The sequence below is a fragment of the Amblyomma mixtum genome, chromosome 3 (genome assembly GCF_055824585.1).
Source record: "Amblyomma mixtum isolate Tamu chromosome 3, ASM5582458v1, whole genome shotgun sequence".
NCBI lineage: Eukaryota > Metazoa > Arthropoda > Arachnida > Ixodida > Ixodidae > Amblyomma > Amblyomma mixtum.
The window spans coordinates 382,943,542-382,964,502 of record NC_143014.1 but is presented as its reverse complement, the minus strand read 5'-3'; the positions used below and the strand labels follow the sequence as shown (position 1 = coordinate 382,964,502).

Genomic DNA, 20,961 nt, shown 5'->3' with positions numbered 1-20,961 from the left:
CGGGGCCTTTAAGTCGATAGAAGGCATTCAGATGCAGTGCTAATGTTCTTCTTTGTGCGGCTCAATAACCAAGGAAATTATGCCCGGTAGTTCTAAAAAAATAAAGGCGAGCGGTGTTTGCAAATGAAGCGTCTATTCCATTCTCAATTCACACAGTACCGGAAGGGTAAAACCAACGTAATTTATCGGACACCGTTAGCGCGCATGAGTTCAAAGGATTAATATTGCCACAACGGCGATTCAAACCCGTGGCTGAGCAAACAGGTCAGCTTTGCTGGCCACTGCACGAGGGCGCGATGCTATCGCCGCAACCGATCACGTCTCGTGTTAAACTGCAACACACTTTCACGCTGTGCCTTGCAGATCGCCTCTTCAACAAGTGCCACCTGCGGCGCTCCGCTCATCACACATTTTCCACAACCGGTAGTTACCGCCGCGGTGGCTCAGAGGTTGGAGTGCTCGGCTACTCAGCAGGATGGATGAATGGAAACAACTTTATTACACACAAAAAAAAATCTTCCAGGGTGCTCCCCTACTGGTTTAGTAGTCCACGGGCTTGCGCTTCACGTAAAGCCCGATCCACCAGCCATTTCTCGCCGGCGGGCTGAGCGGTCCGTAAAGCAGCCTCCCAGGAAGAATGAGTGGGATTGGGCATGGGGTACGGCCTTTGGGGAAGGACATTCCCAAAGGTAGTGGAAAAGTGTGGATCTGGGCACGCCACAGGTGGTACGATCAGGATGAAATGTGGGGTGAAAGCATGAGAGACGGTGGGGGGATATAAAACAGCCTGTCTGTAATTGTCGGCATGTGGCGCTGGATGAGGGCGACAAGGTACTGTGGGGTGGTGGCAGTGTCATGCGGCTGAGTTTGTGGAATGTTGTAATTTGATGATATGTATACAGGACCGATGTAGCCTCTTTCGCAGGGTTGGGTGCCGGATCATCCGGGGTCCGGAAGGAGAGTTCTCGGGCTAGCGCATGAACGCGCTCATTACCGGGGATCGAGGCATGCCCAGGGACCCACGACAGAGTAACCGATCGGTCGAGAGAGGTGACTGTGGCAAGAATACGATGTGTTGCCGGCGTCGCCACGCCCTTTAGGTAGTGGCGGTACGCGGCCTGGGAATCTGTGCAAATTTCGGTTACGTTATTGTCAAAGGTGGAGTGGGCCAGAGCAAGTGCGATGGCGGCTCCTTCCGCTTCTGCAGGCGAATTAGTTCGGATAGTGGCGGCGGCCCCCACTGTGCCGTCTTCATAGGCTGCGACTGCCGTGAAATATCCTGGTTTCGAAATTTCTGCCGCGTCGACATAAAGTATATCGGAGCGGTTGCTGTATGTTTTCGTGTAATAGCTCGCTCGGGCCTGCCGCCTACCCTGATGGAGACTAGCGCTCATATTGCGCGGTAGGGGCTTCTGATATATGTGATCCTGAGTGCGCAGAGAGATCATGTAAGGTGTAGGACTTGTTGGGATGGGAATGGGTGGATTGAGACGTAGCTGTCGCAGTAGGCGTTGTCCTGTTTCTGTGCGACTCAGGCGGACTAATTGGTTGGTGCGTTGAGCCTCTATTAATTCGGTCACTGTATTGTGGGTACCAGTGGCCAGGAGACGTTTCGTGCTAACCGTCCGTGGAAGACGTAGGGCGCAGGTGGCAGCCGTGCGTATAAGGAAGTCTGCCTGTTGTGTTTGCCGATGAGTGAGGATGTGGTATGAGAGGTGGTATATAATGCGGCTAATGATTAGTTTATTTGTCATATTGAGGGTATCCCGTTCAGACAGCCCATGATTGCGTGCTACCACCCGCCTGATAAGTGCAGCGACCTGTTTGGTCTGTTTTTGCAAGAGCTGAAGGGTGGTGGTTGCATCGAGTGTGTTGCTAATGAGAAGGCCGAGAATCTTCACCTGAGGCACAATGGGCACTGGATTGCCGTACAAGTGTAGTTCCATCTGGGGGTCACTGGGGAGGGGATTCAGTTGCAGGAGTTCCGATTTATTTGGAGAGCAACGGAGGCCTCTGTTTGCTAAATGAGTGGTGGTGATGTCTATGGCAGATTGCAGGATATTCTGGGCTGTTCCAAGGGATCCTCCCGTTGTCCAGAGGGTTATATCATCTGCGTATATGGCTTTGTGCAGCCCTGGGATAGCAGCAATGGCCTTTGCCAGTTGCGCTAGGGCAATGTTAAAAAGTAAAGGTGGCACAACCGCCCCTTGTGGGGTACCCCGGTTAGGCAGGGGGAAAGGCTGGGAGGCAATATCCCCAAGGTGGAGTTCTGCCGTGCGTCCCTGAAGGAAGGCCCGAATATATTGCCATATGCGGTGCCGCATCCCGTGGTGGCTAATGTCGTGACGATATAGTCATGGCTTATTTTGTCGAAAGCCTTATGAATATCCAGGGCCAGTATGGCTCGCGTACTGGCTGTAGGGCGCCTGGTGCAAAAGAGGGACTCTTTAAGGGCAAGAAGTACGTCTTGCGCCGAGATGTTTGGGCGGAAGCCGAATTGAACGTTGGATAGAAAGCCTGTTGTTTCTAGAAACGGTTGCAGGCGATTGAGAATGACATGCTCGAAGAGCTTGCCGACACAGCTCGTTAAGGAGATGGGGCGCAAATTTTAAAGAGTGAGAGGTTTGCCCGGTTTGGGTATAAATCGCATGCTGGCATGAGTCCAGGCTGATGGGAGCGTGCCAGCTTGCCAGTGGTTATTAAAGAGCTCCGTGAGTTCCGGGAGGAAGACTTTGTCCAGATTGAGTAGTGCCTTGTAGGTTATGCCATCCGGCCCCGGCGCCGTAGAGCGGCGAATACTGAAGAGTGCTCGGCGGACTTCGTTTAAGGTGATATCGGCATCAAGTTCTGGGATAGGTGGAGGTAGATTGGGTGGATCTGCCGACTGAAGAGATGTGGGTATATAAGTGTCCCGTAGTTGGCCAATTACGTCGGTGCCCTTTTGGAGCTCTAGTTGTATTAGACGTTGTGTGTTTACTTGTGTCTGAGATTTAGTGGTTCTTGGATCCAAGAGAGCACGTAGGAGGGACCACGTGCGTTTAGTGCCTAATGTACCCTTGAGGTCGTTACAAAATGTTGCCCAGTTTGCGCGGGATAGCGTGTTCGCATATTCTTCTGCCTCGCGAGTGAGAGCGGCTATGCGGAGTCTCGATTTACGATTGTGTCACTGGTGACGCCAGCGCTTGAGAAGTCCCTGTCGGGCCTCCCATAGATGAGCAAGATGCGGATCAATCTGCGGTCTCTTAGGGGTATTTTTAATGCTTTTGCTGTTCGCCTGGAGGGCCTTCACCAGACGGTCAGTACAGTCAGTAACAGTACAGCAGGGGTAACCGGGTTTGAACCCAGTCGCGGCGGCCTGCGCTTCGATGAAGGCAAAACACAAAAAGCGCCCGTGTGCTGTGCGGTGTAAATGCTAGTTAAAGATCCCAGGGTGGTCGAAATTAATCCGGAGCACTCCACAACGGCCCCTCCTACTCTCTTACGCCTTTCACTCCCACCTTCCTCCCTTCCTTCACGGTGCGGTTGGGGCTTCCACCGAGATATGTGAGACAGATACAGCTTCACTTCCTTTCCTCAAAACCGCGTATTTAGAGGTGCATATAGAAGGCAAAGTAACCAAATTACAAGTTTCTATTTCACCAGAGAGAGAGAGAGAAACTTTATTACAACAGGAATTCGGGGCACGCCCCAGGGTCCCCGCACGACCCCACTGCTATAGTGCCTAGAATATTCTAGGCACTATACCACTGCACTCAAGTGTTTATGTTCCTAAGGTCCATAACACTGGCAGCCCGGTTGGTGGCGATGGTCTGCACGGCCGGGTCCTCCGAGCGCAGCAGGGTCTCCCAGTCCTCCCAGGTCTTGAAGTTCTCTAGGTCCCGCGGGGGAGGGTCCGCCGGGCAGAGGGAAAGGGTGTGGAGGGAAGAAGCGAAGGGTTCTGGGCATATGGCGCGTGCTGGAGTGGGGAAGGAGGGATGATAGGGGGCTAAGGTAAGGGGTGAGGGGAGTGTGTGTATCTGTAGTCTGCGGCAGAGTGTTGCGTGTTTGTTATCTAGGGAGGGGTGGGGCGGGGGGTAGAGCTGGCGTGAGGCTCTGTATGTCTGCGTCAGCTCGCTGAATGAGTGCATGCGCTCCTTCGCGAATCCCCGATCCGAGGCCACCTGAGCCCGGTTTAAAGAACCTCGGGCTAAAAGGTTGGTAGCCTCGTTTCCGGGATTCCCGGAGTGCGCAGGCACCCATATCAACTCCACTTGGCGGGGAGGGGGTGCATCGGGTGAGTCCAGCTTGTCACTAAAGTCACTAAAAATATACCGGGCTTCCGTGCGAGTGATAGCGAGTGCGATGGCGGCTTCCTCTGCAGCCTCTGGGGATGTGTCTGGAGGGAGAGGTAGCGTGAGGAGGGTGGATGAAGAGGAGTCCATCACAGCTGCTGTCGCTTCATCACCCGTGCAGGCAGCGTCCATCCATACGGCGTCGGGCTCGGAGCCGTACGTTCGATGGATTGCCTTCGCACGGGCTCTCCGGCGCTGCTCATGGTGGGACGGGTGCATATTCCTCCGGAGAGGCCTGATGAGGAGCTCCCGGTGAAGGGGCCGTGGGATAGTGAGGAGGGTTGGGTCGTTGGCCGGTATTCTGATTCCGAGGGAATCCAGGATATACCGGCATGTGGAAGTTTGTGTGAACCTGATGTATTGGGCCTGTCGGTGGGCTTCAATCAGTTCCCCGATCGTGTTGTGGAGGCCCAGGCCTAGTAATCTGTCTGTGGGTGTGTTGAGGGGAAGATGAAGGGCTACCTCGAATCTCTTGCGAATCAAGGCATCCAAAGCGTTTATGTGATCATTGGATAGCTGAAGGCTGAGGACAAAGGCATGAATGAGCCGACATAGGTCGCGCTCTTTCAAGCCTCTATGATGTCCCGAAACCCTGCGGATGAGGTGCGATATCGCGCCTATAACCTGTTTAAGTTTCTTGAGGGTGGTGGTGTTTTTGCCATCGCTCTGGCTGTGCAGGCCCAATACACGGAGGGTGTCAACCTCAGGTACCGGATCACCATTCAGTTCAATGGCAATGGGGGAGCGGGGAGAGCGACGGTTCTTAGGCCGGATGAGGAGCAGTTCGGACTTCTCTGGGGAGCAAGACAGTCCGATGGTTCGTGCATAATTTTATATGAGGGTGGCTGCTTCCTGTAAGGTGTTCTCTATGCCGCCGTCACTGCCGTGGGTGGTCCATGGAGTGATATTGTCGGCATAAAGAGTGTGCTTCAGGTGGGGAATAGTTGCCAATTTTCGGGCGAGGGGGATGAGGGTAATGTTAAACAAAAAGGAGGAAAGGACGGACCCTTGAGGGGTGCCGATACTCTGAAGCGTGCAGGAGGGGAAAGACAGAGGGCTGAAGTGTATCTCAGCCGTGCGGTCAGTGAGGAATGCTTGAATGTAGGCGTACGTGCGCACACCCACATTCAATGGGGATAGAGCAGTCAAAATCGCCTGATGTTCAATGCGATCAAAAGAGTTGGAGAGATCCAAAGCTAAGACAGCCTTGGTGTGACCTGGAAGAAGCGGGTCGAAAATGTCGTGTGTGGGTTGCAGCATGGCGTTCTGTGCGGATAGATGGGGGCGAAATCCCACGATGCTATGCGGGTAAAGATTGTTATCCGCCATTTGACTTGTGAGTCTCGCTAACACAACATGCTCGAGGAGCTTCCCTAGGCATGAGGTTGGCGAAATCGGGCGAAGGTTCTGTAGTGTAAGTGGTTTGTTGGGTTTTGGTATGAATATTAGCTTCGCGTGGCGCCAGGACTGCGGAAGCTTACCCTCCTTCCATCACTGGTTGAAGTATTTCGTAATGTGGGTGATCGACTGGTCATCCAGATTACGGAGCATGGAGTTTGTGATTTGGTCTGCAGCAGGTGCAGAGTTGGCGCGGAGAGTCAGGAGGGCCGCTCTGACTTCCGTCTCCGTGATGTCGTAGTCGAGTGTGGGATTTGCCTGGCCTGTGTAGGAGGGCAGTAGGAGGGCAGAGGTGTGGGGGCGCCTGGAGAGGTGTACATGGTTTGAAGTGTGTCTAGGAGGGTGTCGGGATCGTCAATGTGTTCATGTGTGAGTCGTGTCACGTGGTGCTGTGTTGCTGATTTGGTGCGTGTGGGATCAATGAGATGTCGGAGGAGTTGCCATGCGCGTTTGCGGGACAGGCTTCCGGCGATGCCGTCACATATCTGTCCCCAGTTGAACCGGCAGAGCTCCTCAGAGTGCTGTTGGATTTGTGTCTGCAGCGCGGCCAGCCGCTTTTTAAGCGTTCTGTTGTGTTTGTTCCCCTTAGAGCGCTGCAGGATGCTGTGATAAGCCTCCCAGAGGTGGGCTAGGCGTGTGTCGAGGGTAGGGGTTTCGGTTGTAGTTTCAATGTTTCGCGTGTTGTGGTGAACGTCATGCTTGAGTGACTGCACCCATGCGTCGATGTCTGCGATTGGAGTGTCTGGGAGGGCGGAGCTTGCAGCGCGAAAGGCATCCCAGTTGATGAGTTTGTGTGTTGTATTTGCGTGACGGGGTGGTTTGTACGCGACAGTGATTTGTATAATATAATGATCGCTACCCAGTGTATATTGTGTTCTGTTCCAGGTAACGCCGCGGATGCAGCGGCTCAGCGTCAGGTCCGGACCCGTGTCCATGCTGACACTGTTGCCGATCCGCGTAGGCGTCTGAAACGTGTTGTGCACAGTGGACCTCGATGTGTAGCGGTTGTGGATCCCCAGTCAGTATGCTGACTGTTGAAGTCCCCACCGATGAGTAGGGGATGTTTCCCTGCTAGATGGTGTAGCTTTCGCAGAAGTGATTCTAGCGGGGTCATCGGCAGGGACGGAGGGTGGTATATGTTTGGTATAATTATAGAAGCAAGTGAATGTGTGTGATGTATAAGTTTTGTGATCACGCAGGGCGTCTCAGACGTGATGTGATTAGTTTTGTAGGTGAGGCTGCAGTGTATGAGTGTGGACGCCCTGGGTGTGTTAGTGGTATCTGAGTGTGTAGATGTGTAGCTTGGGAGGGTTGCCCGGTGTGCAGTCTCCTGGAGAAGAAGTATGTGGGGCGTTGGTGTGATGGTGGGAAGGAGAAGTTGCAGAGATGCACGCTTCGCCCGGAAGCCGAGGTAGTTCCAAGTTAAAATTGGGACATGATTAGTGCTCCCCCCCGCCATATTGGATAGTGGGGGGATTGAGGAGGGTAGTAAGACGGGTGTCAATTGGTATGTGTGGCTCAGGAAAGGTGGTTTGTGCTTGCGGAGGTAGCATGGGGGGAGTGGGGGGGGGGGGGGGTTGAAGTTGGGTGAAGCGATGGGTAAGGTTATGTTCCAAGAGCTCCATCATCTTGGTAAGCATAGTGTCCATAAGCTGCTCTAGTTTTTCGGTGAGGGTGGCGGCAAGGTGATTGAATCTGGCCTCGAGGCGGGCGTCTAGCTCTTTTAGTTTGTGGTCAAATTTGGACTCGAGTGCTGCTAATTTACCGTCTATTTCTGGGGGAACGGAAGGGGGTGTGGCGTCTGAGGTGCGCTGCTTCTTTGCAGGAGGGGTGCTCGAAGTGTCTGTAGATGATGTGGTCGGGTTAATGACAGGGGGTGCGGGTTGAGGGGGCATGGAGGCGGCGGGGGTAATTAGGAGGGAGGAAAGGCAGCTTACCTCGTCATGCAAGGCCTTGAGTTCCTGGTCTCTCGGATCTGCCTGGGAGGACATGGTGTGGTGGGGATTGACGGATGGCTTTGCCAGAAACGCGGTCTGCAGAGGTGACACGCGAGGAGTTGTTGCTGCCATTCTGTCTGGTTCTAGACGATGACCGGGAAGGCGTCGAGCTGCGTCGGTTGCCAGTGCTGGGTTGATCGCAGCGGGAAAGCCGTGATGCAGACTTGTGCGGAGCCGATGTGGGGTGCGTCTTTACTACACGGCCCCCTAGCGGCCTTCGATTTTACCAGAAACAACTGCAGGTATTCACCCGCTCAGGAATTTTTTACCACAACAGGAAATGAAAATGTGAAGTGCCAACGATTCACGCCACATTTTCACCATCACGGAGGGGTTGAACAAAGTGATTGTTGCTCGCAATGTGAATAGACAACCGCTGCATGACACCTATACCAAACACCTGTTAGACGATAAGACGGCGACAAACACGCACGAAACGAAAGAAAAAACGTACCTCAGGTTTTAGGCAATATATATTTCACGTTTCTATTAAAGGCTACAAGATATTCAGTCCCTATCAATGTGACTGGCATGGCCGATCAACTAACCGAAATGCTCGATTGGAAAGCGTTATAAACGTATCTCGCGGCGTCAAGAAGGTAATTCGCTCTGAAAACAAACCCGTAATTCAGAAGAGCCCTATTGGCCACTTATGCGCCGCTTATAGCGCTTTTAATCTTGGTTACAGCAACAGTACATGTTCGATTTTGAACATTCATTCGTTGAGTATCATAAAATAAAAAAACAGGAGTTGCTAACACTGGGCCGCGGTCCACGGCGTCTTGTATTACTCTTCTGGCCAATCGCAATAGTAAACGAAATCAATTTTTTAATGTTTGACTATATCCAACAATCCGTGTATCAAAATTATAGAGCTCATAATTTTTTTCTTGTGATAAGCTTCTTGTTTAGGTAACAAGAATCGTTTAAGCAGCGGACTACTTTTTCATCGTGCAGGAATTCTATACGCCGAGGCTGAATGTGCGCGCAGCTTCTCTGCAGCCTTAAATTGTATCCGACTATAAGTCCACACACGCCGCGAATACCGATCACCATATCACTGCTTCAGAAAAAAGCCGCGTGATGCCGCCACCATCGGTGGAATGACCGGCCCTTGTTTCTTATAGAAGCAGGTCTCTCTGCAGGATGTAGACAGTGCGGCTAAACGGTGTTCCAGAGCATGTCACCCACAGGGCTGTACGCATCAACGGCAAGGTCTACTCGTTCAACAGTTACCACGCGGCATGGAACTTGCTCCACGTCTTCATCTTCGACCCCGCGTCGCGCCGGTGGGATATGGTGCAGACGCAGGTTCCCGACGGCGGGGCGATTAAAATTTCCCGCCACACAGTTGTAGCGCACGGCCACTGCGCGTATCTGTGGGGCGGCACGCCCACCTGGCCATTTCCAAGTGTTCTTTATCGCTTCTACCCAAACACAATGACATGCAGCCGTCTGGAGGTGTCCGGTGAGGTGCCCTCATCGATGTATGGCAGCAAAGCTTGTGTAGTGGGTCACCGCAAGTATATATTCTGTGACTGGGATCCATCGCCATATATGAGGGTCCTTGGCTTGGATACCCTGGAGTGGCATCGTGTCCCCACCAGCGGAGAGGCTCCGGATCGACGTGCCTGCCAACCTGCGTCTGCCATCGGGACACGCATGTTTGCGTTTGGAGGCAGCCTAGCAGACCCGTCCCTCATCCTATACTATTTTGAAACGACCACCTCTTCTTGGGTGCGCCCAGAGGTTCAAGGCGTTCCCCCTGTGTGTCGGCGAGGACATTCAGCCTTCGTGTTCAACGAAGAGCTGTACATTTTCGGAGGGTACAGCGATGTGCTGAAGACCTACTGAAGACCTACATAACCAGAAGAGCATAAAACGCATTCACGATAGAACCCTGGCTTTTAATTCATCTGCACTTCCACGTGCCATCGCTCTTTGGAATGATCTTCCTGACAATATCGCATCCATCGGCAACCATCAACCATTCCAGGATCAGCTACGTAGGCATCTCACATGACATCGCTTTATCTCCTATCTTTGATTTTCTTTGTCGCAGTGTACTTTTGTTTCTTCGTTGCCATTACGTTTTGTTTTGGCCGTATGTCCGGCATTCATGAAACTAATAAGCACCTTGTATCCTATGTATAATTTCGCCTTCAAATTTTGCTTTGTACAGCCACCCTGATTTTTAATAATATAGCGCGAGCGTCGACCGAACTGCTGGTCAGCGCCTTATAACGGCGATAAGCGTGCAACAAGTCGAAAGTTGGCGCACGCGCACGAAGGCAGAGCGTCGTCTGCTACGCTGTTCCGAGCACGAAGACACACGCCCTGCCGCAATATCAGTTCGCAAGATCTCGCCATGTCGTATAGCACATGCGCATGATTATTATGTGAGACTGCATGAGACGTGATTTCATGCTCTCTCTCTTTTTTTTTTGCTTATTACGGGAGGCCAGCCTGGCGATGCAATGTTATAAGAAAAAACGAAAGGAAAGACATATAGCAGCACATTGAAACCATTGCCTGGATCGCGATAAACGGGGTTCCAACCAGCTCTTTAATCAGCCTTGCAATGTCTCGACGGTATAAAAAGGCATCGGTTGGAAGCCCGTTTATCGCTATCCAGGCAATGGTTTCAATGTGCTGCTATATGTCTTTCCTTTCGTTTTTTCTTATAACTTTGCATCGCCAGGCTGGCCTCCCGTAATAAGCAAAAAAAAAAAGAGAGAGGAATGAAATCACTTCTCATGCAGTCTCAGATACTAATCATGCGCATGCGCTCTACGACATGGCGAGATCTTGCGAACTGATATTGTGGCAGGGCGTGTGTCCTAGTGCTCGGAACAGCGTAGTAGACGACGCTCTGCCTTCGTGCGCGTGCGCGAACTCTCGCCTTGTTGCACGCTTATCGCCGTTATAAGGCGCTGACCAGCAGTTCGGTCGACGCTCGCGCTATATTATTAAAAATCAGGGTGGCTGTACATTAGTTTCTTTTTACTTAATCTCTTGTATCTCAAGTTGTATTAATTAGCTTCTTTTGCACATTTGTCGTTCTTTGCCCCCCTTACTCAATGACCTTCTGGGCCCTATAAGGTATTGTGAATAGATAAATAAATCGATGTGGAGAAGTCCGACCCCGTGACGTCGTGCTGGACCGAAGTGAAGACATGTGGCTCACCACCGTCTCCCAGGTCCTGCCATGGCTGCTCAGTGATGGTTGAAAGAGTGTTTATCTTCGGTGGCTTTGGGCTGGCACCCGAACAGGATGAGGAGCAGGTAGTTGAGGAGCGAAGATCGCTGACCGATCTCCACGTGTTGCACTTGGCACCGACACTGAAGAACCTGTGCTTACTTGCAGTAATTGGTGCGCGACAGGATCTAAGCCCCTTACCACCCTTCATTAGAGAAATTCATTCATTCATTCATTCATTCATTCATTCATTCATTCATTCATTCATTCATTCATTCATTCATTCATGCATTCATGCATTCATTCATTCATTCATTCATTCATTCATTCATTCATTCATTCATTCATTCATTCATTCATTTTAATTCTACTTTTGCCATACAAATTACCAAAACACTGACTGAACCCATAGCCAGAGGCTAGTGTGGGGTTCAGAAACAAAATATATGAAGCCAATGACACAGCACTTGTGAAAAATGAAAAGCACATAATCACGGCGAAATACCCAAATACATCATACAACAAGGAAAAAATAAAATAATGTGCATTTTACAGCAGAATGAAAAAAATCTTTCATGAACAACATGGTACAACAGACAAACCGAAGACAACTGTCACATATGTCAAATAAGGCTCATAAAGTATGTTGGCAATTCTCTATTTGTTTCATGAGACGGTTTTATTTCTGGGGGTAAAGCATTCCAAAGCTTGGCTGCTGAAAACTGCACCAATCTTTCGCTGTACACGTTATAATTCGGTGGTAGATTAAAGTTACTATGTGTAAGGTTTCTTGTGAGTCGAGAAGATGAGCGAAATCATCTACGCTATTACTTCTCACCCATCGTAGTCGATGGTAGATGCGGCATGTCAACCAAATCGAGTGCCTTCGGTGTAGCCAGCTTGGGGGTGCGACGATAATACAACTTCGGCGCCGCTACTTCACATCACAATGAACTCTTCTTTTATACGCAATGAACACCTTCCTTCAGTGCTCAATTTTTGCGCAAGCAAAAAAGTTGCTAGTGTTTAGTTTATTTCATGCCACTCTGAGGCGGCACTTTTTTTTAAATATTACCAACAACAAGTTTTCCGAACGAAGAACAATTCTCTGAAATCGATTCCATTCCAGCCTGGTGGTTTCATCAAGAGAATCGCATCAACGTTACTTCGGCCTGAAGCTCACGATTAAGTCTAGGTGGCCGCGTAGCCCCTGGTGGTCATTCTTTTCAAAGCAGTAGGCAGACTGCGATGCTGGATGTGGCGGTAGGCGTCGATTTTAGATCTTCTACGGAAGTAACTTGCTTCTTTTGTGATTACTTCAGAAAGCCGAACAGTTATCATTTGCTTCAGTCTGCTAGTTATGGCCCACTTTTCCAGACATACATTTTAATTTCAATCTGGAAGCACCCGACCGGTGTGTATGTCTTGAACATGAGCCGATAGAATTCGACAAAGCTTGCTTAAGCGATTGTATCAGGTGGATATAGTATTCACGGCAGTCGGCTACATGCTGGCCAGTACTTGAAGCTTCTCGACAGCTTATTTGTACGGATGTGAGAGCGCTCCGACGCACCGCGCACATCACATACACTCTCGACGAGCCATCCAGCGGCGGCTGGGGTGAAATGTTCGGGAAATATGTCTGTGACAACAACTTGGGTAAACAAAGTCACTTTGTGCCATGACGCTCTTCTGCCGCAGATGACCTTGCGCCATAAGAATTCATCACAGACAACACAACGAGAAGGCGAAAGAATAAAATGTGATATTTGTGAATAAAATATGAAATTTTTTACACCACCATTGATGTTCATTTTTGCTGCATTCATTTGAGAGAAGTCGAATTCTCTTAATACCAGACACTGACGAGAAGGAAAAACTGCGACAGGCACATGGCTACGAGGCTCTCACGTTTTAAGGCGAAAGCCTTTAATGCCTCATCGTTGTCGACAGAAGGTTGTCAGCAGAGGTGTCACGCTTTTCGGTTGGTCGAAATGGTGATGACGTCAGAGTGCGCAGATTCGAAGTAATGAGGTCACCCACGGATGTCTGACGCCCCCTTTTGGAGCGCGCGACAACTAATAAATTAGTTGTCGTCCGCTCCGACAGGGGGCGTAAGGGGTCCGGACTGACCACATTACATACCTCATTACTGCGAACAGAACCATGGATACAACCGAACACATCGAAGCAGAGAGAGAGTCGTGCTAGAGAAGCAATCAAAGTGTGTAATTGTAATGTGTAGTCAAAGTTTCTAGTCAAATAAAGCACTAGTACACCGCAAATAGTCTTGCAGTCAACGCCAAACAGTGCACCAGGAAAGCCTTCCGCCTTCCAGCACTTTCGAGAGCCAAAGTACCTCTGAATTTTCTGACCTTATTTATAAGATTTTCGCTTGAGCTCTCTCAAATAGGCTACAGCTTTCAATGCCTACTTTGAATGAACCTCTCCAAACATGTGGCTTAATTAAATGCAGTGCGTACCGTGTTCAAGTATTGCAGTGGGGCTCACGAACAATTACACAGGCGGAAATCGACCTGGCAAAGGCATTTGATCGCGTGTGTTATCCGTTTCTTTTTTTCTCTTGTAAACTACGTCAATCTTGGTTAAATCTTCCGACTGGGATGCGCCTTTGCCACAGAAACTGTTCCTCGTGTTTTATTGAGAATCGCCCTCTTTCACAAACAGTCCGCATGCGGTGCTCTTTGAAACAAGCTTGTCCGTTGTCCCTGCTCCTGTTTGCAGAAGAACTGAGGATTGGGCGAGTTGGTGGTGATCCATCGTAAAAAACCAGCGCTTAAGAACACGGACGGAGGACAAGGTGAAACAGACTGACGGCGCTGAACTTACAAGTGAATTATATTCAGACGTAGGCAGCAAACTTATACATTTACACAACCATGCGCAATGGCGTCTTGTCAAACCCAGATACACAGTTGCAACTCACTAGCGTAAAACTAGAGAAAACAAAGAAACAGCAATCATCCATTCAAGGCACGTGTGCCATTACCTCACCCTCCCTAACCAGAATGAAATGAGCTTGCTTCATTCTGGGTAGGGAGGGTGAGGTAATGGCAGACATAAGAGAAGTTTATTTGGACCCTCGATCAAAACTGGACATTTGTCCCTCTACAAAAACAGAGATACATTGCGGCAACTGATGTCGCCCTATGCACACACACTCACAAGGAACGTAAGTGTCCAAAAATAAAAAGTGTCCAAGAAAGTTCTAGTGGGTCCATACGCGGAGAAAGCACGCCGGGTTGAAAACCGCGCAAAAAAAAAACGCGCACGAACAACGCGCACGAACAACGCGCGCCACACGCGCGCGCACCACACACACGCACCACAATTAATATCGCAGCGGCACGCGCCTTGCACACGTGCCGCAGTAATCGGCCTGCTTTCGGGTCCGGCATGTTCATCACTGAGCCGCTTCTGATAACATCCAATTAAATGGCGGATGTCAGAAATGTAGCGAGCATGTTATCCGCCGCTGATACTAGTCATGCGGGAAGTCTGTAGCATTTTACACGTATTCTTCGCGGACGTGAGGCTTTATCTCAAGGCATTACATCAGAGGAAAAAGGGAAAACGCAGACGTAAATACAGTGGTTTCAAACAAATATAACATATAGTGTGGAAATATTGCATATTCGTAACACTATAATCAGCTGTTAGAGCACTTGTAAACGAATTAATATATGCGACTGAAACTAGCGCGTAATGGTACTGGTTCCAGTCCTGAATTGAAGGAGGGTGGAATGAGCGATAACAAGCATTTGTGTATCATTAAAAAAGTGCAACTTTTTCACAGCGGCGCAAGTGGCGCGATGTGTTAATGGGCCGCTGAAACAAAATATCGTAAATTTTTTTCTGGCAGTATATTTTACGGAGAAAACATAGACGCAGAATTTGATTGCGTAACTATAATAGAGGAAGGTACAAATTAGTTTTCATATTAGGGGTGCTGGTGGTACGATGACAGCAGTTGAGAATGTAACGAGCAGACCGATTCTTTTTATGTTCGTAGCTAACTAGAAAATCAAGACCAGGGTGCCGTTCTGAGGCCGCATTCTCAGGTTTAGAAGGAACTAGTGACTTGTAACGTTGTAGGTAAAGGAATATAGAGACAAGAAATTTTGTTCTAAGTAACCTAGAGAACACTTAGCATTACTCGTCATACAGTTAATATGGCGATCCGAAGAAAGGTTAGAAAACACACAGAAGCCTAAGCAGTTATACGATGCTAATATAGTGGCCGTGTAATGTGTGATGTCAGTGCACTTTAAAGAACGCCAGGTGGACGTAATTTCTGGAGCCCTTCTCTCCGGCGTCCCTCATAGCCTGAGCCGCTTTGGAGCGTTTAACTCCGCCAATCCAAATCTTTCACTCCCACCTTCCTCCCTTCCCTCACGGCGCAGTTGGGGTGTCCACCTAGAAGAAAATTTCCTTTCCTTCAAAGCAACTTATTTAGAGGTATATATGGAAGGCACAGTGACAAAAATCACATGTTTCCAGTTCATCAGCAACAGCTGTAGGAATTGACCCACTTTAGGCAATTCTTGCTAGAAGATGAAATGCAAAGGTGAAATCCCGACCATCCACACCACATATTCATCATCGTGGCCAGGTTGGTGGTTTGTTGGTTTATTGGGGTTTAACATCCCAAAGCAACTCAGACTATGAGGGACGCCGTAGTGAAGGGCTCCAGAAATTTCGACCACCTGGGGTCTTTAACGTGCACTGACATCGCACAGTACACGGGCCTCCAGAATTTCGCTTCCATCGAAATTCGGCCCCCGCGGGCCAGGATCGAACCCACGCCTTTCGGGTCAGCAGCCCGAAAGACGCGGGTTCGATCCCGGCCGCGCCTTCCGGGCCGCTGACCCGAAAGACGCGGGTTCAACAGAGGGGTTGTTGCTCACGATGTGAATGCATGACAGCGATACTATGCACCTGCTAGACGATAAGGCGGCAACCAAACACGTGCGAAACGAAAGAAGAAAGTTCCGCAGGATTTAAGCAATATATATTTCACGCTTCTTTTCAGGGCCGCCAGATGTTCAGTCCCTATCAATGCGACTAGGATGACCAATCAACTAAACGAAATTATCTATTGCAAAGCGTTAACCACATATCTCGCGGCGTCAGAAAGATAATTCGCTCCGACACAAACCCGTAATGACAGAACAGCCTCTTGACCACTTACGCGCACTTTATAACGGCTTTTTGCGCTTTTAATCTTGGTGACAGCAACAGTACATTTTTTTTTCGAACATTCATTCGTGTGAGTGTCATAAAATGACACAAGTATTCGAAAATCTAACGGAAATAGTTAACCCGTCGACGCACTATGTCCGCTCCCGCCGCGAATAATGGTCCCCATAACGCTGCTTCAGAAAAAAGCCGCATGACTCCGCCACCATCGCTGGAATGACCGGGCTTTGTTTCTCACAGAAGCAGGTGTGTCTGCAGGATGTGGACAGTGCGGCTAAACGGTGTTCCAGAGCATGTCACCCGCAGGGCTGTACGCATCAACGGCAAGGTCTACTCGTTCGACAATAACCACGCGGCATGGAACTTGCTCCACGTCTTCATCTTCGACCCCGCATCGCACCGGTGGGATATGATGCAGACGCAACTTCCCTACGACGGGCTGTTTTACATTTCCTTCCAGACAGTTGTAGCGTATGGCCACTGCGCGTATCTGTGGGGCGTCCCGCTCACCTGGCCAGCCCCGAGTGTCCTTTACCGCTTCGACACAAGCACCATGGAATGCAGCCGTCTGGCGGTGTCCGGTGAGGTGCCGTCATCGATTTACGGCAGCACAGCTTGTGTTGTGGGTCACCGCAAGTATATCTTAAGTGACTGGGATCCTTCGCCATATATGCTGGTCCTCGACTTGGATACCCTGGAGTGGCACCGCCCTATTGAAAAATCCGGTATCGCGGCAAACCGGATTTTACCGGAACGTACCGGTTTCATACCGGTCCGGTATGACTCTCATACCGGCGAGACCCGTCCGGTTAGATGGCTATACCGGTTCATACCGGTCCGGTATCGATCCCAAACCGGACAGACCGTTCCGGTACGGAGCTCATGCCGGGCAGTCCATTCCCGGTTCGAAGCTCAAATCGGACAGACCAGTCCGGTACGGAGCTCAAACCGGACAGACTAGTCCGGTACGGAGCTCAAACCGGACATACCAGCCTGTATTCAGAGCGATATGTGCTGCGGTTTTGGTGCTTGGTCTGCAGATTGACTGTTGTACGCCAGCAGATATTTTTTAGGGGAAGGGGGGTGGGGGGGGCAGCGTGCGCATAAGTGCGATAATCAACACACACACGGTTTTGCTGAAAGGGCTAGCAAAAGAAAAGGGCTAAGCGTGAGCTTCGCAGTGGCAAAACATGCAGTTTGTGCATGAAAGGCGGGGGCTGCATGAAGGGGATTTGCGGGCAACCGCCATATTGGCTGCCTGTGCAGCACCGTAACAAAGCCAGAGCGGCTGTGTGCGGGCAAACGGCTAGTATATATCCGCCAGCAGCCTTCGTAAGTCCTTTGAAGATTACTCTGGATTTCACAGTGCAGAACTTCAAGACTGGCTGATAAACATGGCGAGCCTCCGGTGACTGCGCCAGAGGCTCAAAAAGGTTTGTTACTGTCGCGTTCATTGCAGCAGCTTTCTTAATGTTCGCTAGCGGCAGCCTCTAGCGACGCACCGATGAAGAAAGAAAATTCTTGGGTTTCGTGCAGGAATTCTTTGCACTTCTTCTTCAAGTGATCGCCCACTGATAACGCAACTTGTCCAAGCGTCATCGCCAGCGGCCCCACCCTTCACTCTATCAGGAACACATACTAATCACAAATCGCCCAGAACATTTCTATCGACGAACAAGAAAAGGTTAATTCAACGGAGCCGGCAGCTTGGGGTGTTCCCTTAAGGGCGACGCTTCGTGCTAGCTAAAAGATACAGCGCTCGAGAGAACAAAATAAAAACAAAAACCACCTGTAGAAACCTTACACGAGTAACCCGTCTTTGCGCAATTTTTTTTAAAGCTTTTTTCTTTTCTCTCCTCAACGCCTTGCCTTTTCCTGGGTCCGGTCGCAAAAAAAAAAAAACCTGCGCATTCCTGGCTTTTCTATCGGCCTTTGTTACTTCCCCTTGGGCTCCTCTGTGTCTGTCATGTCCCTTCCAGTGCCGTTCCCCGAAGCGGCGCGGAGGCGCTCACTCTACAACCCACGACCGAGCATTTTAAGCCGCCCTCCCGACCACGCTCCCCGCGAGGCTTCCATGAAGTGGCGAGGAGGTTCCGATTCTGCTTGTTCACTGTGCCCGGTCGCAGCGCGGTGACTTTATGCAGAAGTCCTCCCCCACCTTTCCTGATTTTGTTTGGAACAGGTTTTTCTCTCCTGCGGCTGGTTGAGTGTCAAGCGATGAAGGTAGCTGCGAAAACACGCTGGCACTCGCTCGTTGGCGTTGAATTTGTGTTATACAATTTTTTGCGCCTTTCTTCGTGTTGCCTTGATCAATCCATGATCAAAGATGACATCGCCTTCAATGCGTACGTCCAGTGCAAATATGGTGGAACCCTATCATCCTTGTCTCAGTGATGAATGACTTCGCTCCGAAAGAAGTGAGTGGTGAACATTTGACCGGTGGAGGCCACGGCGGTGAAGGCGGATTTTATGACGGCGACGTCGTGCTGCTAGGACGTAAGTACGCATTTTAAATCACTCTGTTCTTTAAGTACTGCCTCCGTTTCGGGTATATGCTCGGCGTCAACAGAAACGTTCTAACTGTCCAGTGTATTTTTAACTAAAACTTTGTAGATTGCACAGCGTAGAGGGACGAAATAGCGCAAAATTTTCTTTCAGTTACATACCGAAATTGCTTGTCCTTCATGATAACACGACTAAAATTAGTTTTATAGTTTGTATTCTTTCTTTACAGAGGCATGTGGTGTACACGTGCGGGAGCAATCATCGATAAGCGTCCTGAGGGGGAGCGGCTCAAGCCCTTGAACAAACATCAAGCATCGCATCGATGCTGCGGTATGTGCCGTAAATAATGGAGGATGACGACGCAAGCATCGGAATCGTCCGAGCAACCTGTTTACACACCAACAATGTTACGACGCAGAGTTTCAATACATTATTGATTCAAATATGGAATGCGTGAGGTGCATTCACGATACTGAGCATTGCCAATGCTCAGGGCCTGCCGTCTTGAGACGCCTTGCTTGTCTGTGGCTTGTCTGGGCCCACGAGGGCCCGCAATTCAGAGCCCTGCTTGTGCTGCTGGGGTATGCATTTGTAATCATTGCATACAGGTGTACCTCGGGAATGGAATTTTTATTCCTTCGGCAACGTGGGCAGCAGTTATGGTGGCACCCAAAGATTCGCGTTTCTGCAAGGACGCAGCCTTTGGACGACTCCACAACTCCTGGAAAGGCGCGTTACAGGGCAAGCTTGCCATCGGAACCTGAAGTCAGAAGCCTCGACAGTGGGCAGGAAGCCAATGACCCCTGAAAAGCTACAAGCCATTGGCCGTAAGTTGCATGTCACAGTGCTCAATGCATTATGTTGTGTGTTAGTGCCCAATTAAATGATAAGGTGGGGGCATTATGTACTACCAATCATATTTTCTTTTCTGCAGGTGCTTTTCACTACTTCATTGGCCAGCACCCTGTAGAGACCCCAGCGCCGGTAGATCGCCGCAAAGAGTTAAATTATTACCTCAGTGGGATGGTTCAAGACATGCAAAAAAAATAAACATCTTTTGGAGTTTTTGATGCATTATAATACTCACCAAGCTACCAATACTTGGTAAAAGGTGAGAGCAAATAACACGATTGCACATCGACTGCAATACGAGTCGCTGATAATCGCAGATTACCAGTGTCTGAGGCTCTGTATGTTGCAGCATTTGGCATGTACACTCATGGCCCCAGTTTTTGGGCAGATTTAGTCCAAGTGGAATATATTGAAGCATTTTATTCCTGCCTTTGTCCTGTGATACAGGGCCCTCCTGTATAATACGGGCCTAGCCTGTAGAATACAGGACTGTCCTGTAATCCGGTATGAATTTTAAACCGGAACCGCATACCGGGTTATTGTACAGGATTTGCGATACCGGATTACCGGAGTATCCTGTACAAAACAGGAGAGTCCTGTATTATACAGGACTGTCCTGTTTTATACAGGATATTCCGGTAATCCGGTATCGCAAATCCTGTACAATAACCCGGTATGCGGTTCCGGTTTAAAATTCATACGGGATTTTTCAGTAGGGCGTGTCCCCACCAGCGGAGAGGCTCCGGTTCGACGTGCCTTCCACACTGCGTCTGCCATTGGGACCCGCATGTATGTGTTCGGCAGCAGCCAAAGAGACTCTTCCCTCATCCTATGCTATTTTGAAACGACCACCTCTTCATGGGTGCGCCCACAGGTACAAGGCGTTCCCCCTTTGTATCGGCGAGGATATTCAGCCTTCGTTTTCAACAAAGAGCTGTACATTTTCGGAGGGTATAGCGATTTGCTCCAGACATACTTGGCAGATATGCACAAGTACGACCCCGCGACGTCGTGTTGGACCGTAGTGAAGCCATGTGGCTCACCACCATCTCCCAGGCTCTTGCATGGCTGCTCAGTGATGGGTGAAAGAGTGTTTATCTTCGGTGGTTTTGGGCCGGCACCCAACCAGGATGAGGGGCAGGTTGCTGAGGAGCGAAGGGCGCTGACCGATCTCCACGTGTTGCACTTGGCACCGACACTGAAGAACCTGTGCTTACTTGCAGTAATTGATGCACGGCTGGATCTAAGCCCCTTACCACCCTTCATTAGAGAAATGGTCTACGCTATAACTTCTCAGCCATCGTAGTCGATGGCAGATACCTCATCTCAAGCAAACCGAGTGCCTTCGGCGAACCCGGCTGGGTGGTACGGTGATGATGCAACTTCGGCGCAGCTGCTTGACACAGAAATAAGCACTTATTTTATACGCGAAGAACGCCTTCCTTCAGTGCTCTATTTT

At 49.9% G+C, this 20,961-nt stretch overlaps 1 long non-coding RNA gene and 1 pseudogene across 2 annotated transcripts; one reads left to right on the top strand and one right to left on the bottom strand.

The window, feature by feature from the left end:
• Positions 1 to 3,752: 3,752 nt before the first annotated feature.
• LOC149357049 (uncharacterized) lies at positions 3,753 to 5,660 on the bottom strand (annotated as a pseudogene).
• An 11,814-nt stretch (positions 5,661 to 17,474) lies between these two features.
• On the top strand, positions 17,475 to 19,668 carry LOC149357048 (uncharacterized). 2 transcript variants are annotated; one of them, XR_016289862.1, is made up of 4 exons: positions 17,475 to 18,641; positions 18,880 to 18,980; positions 19,259 to 19,477; positions 19,585 to 19,668. It is a non-coding gene; the product is annotated as an uncharacterized LOC149357048 (long non-coding RNA). The 2 variants fall into 2 exon arrangements; XR_016289861.1 differs by having other exon boundaries at positions 17,475 to 18,980.
• Positions 19,669 to 20,961: the final 1,293 nt, after the last annotated feature.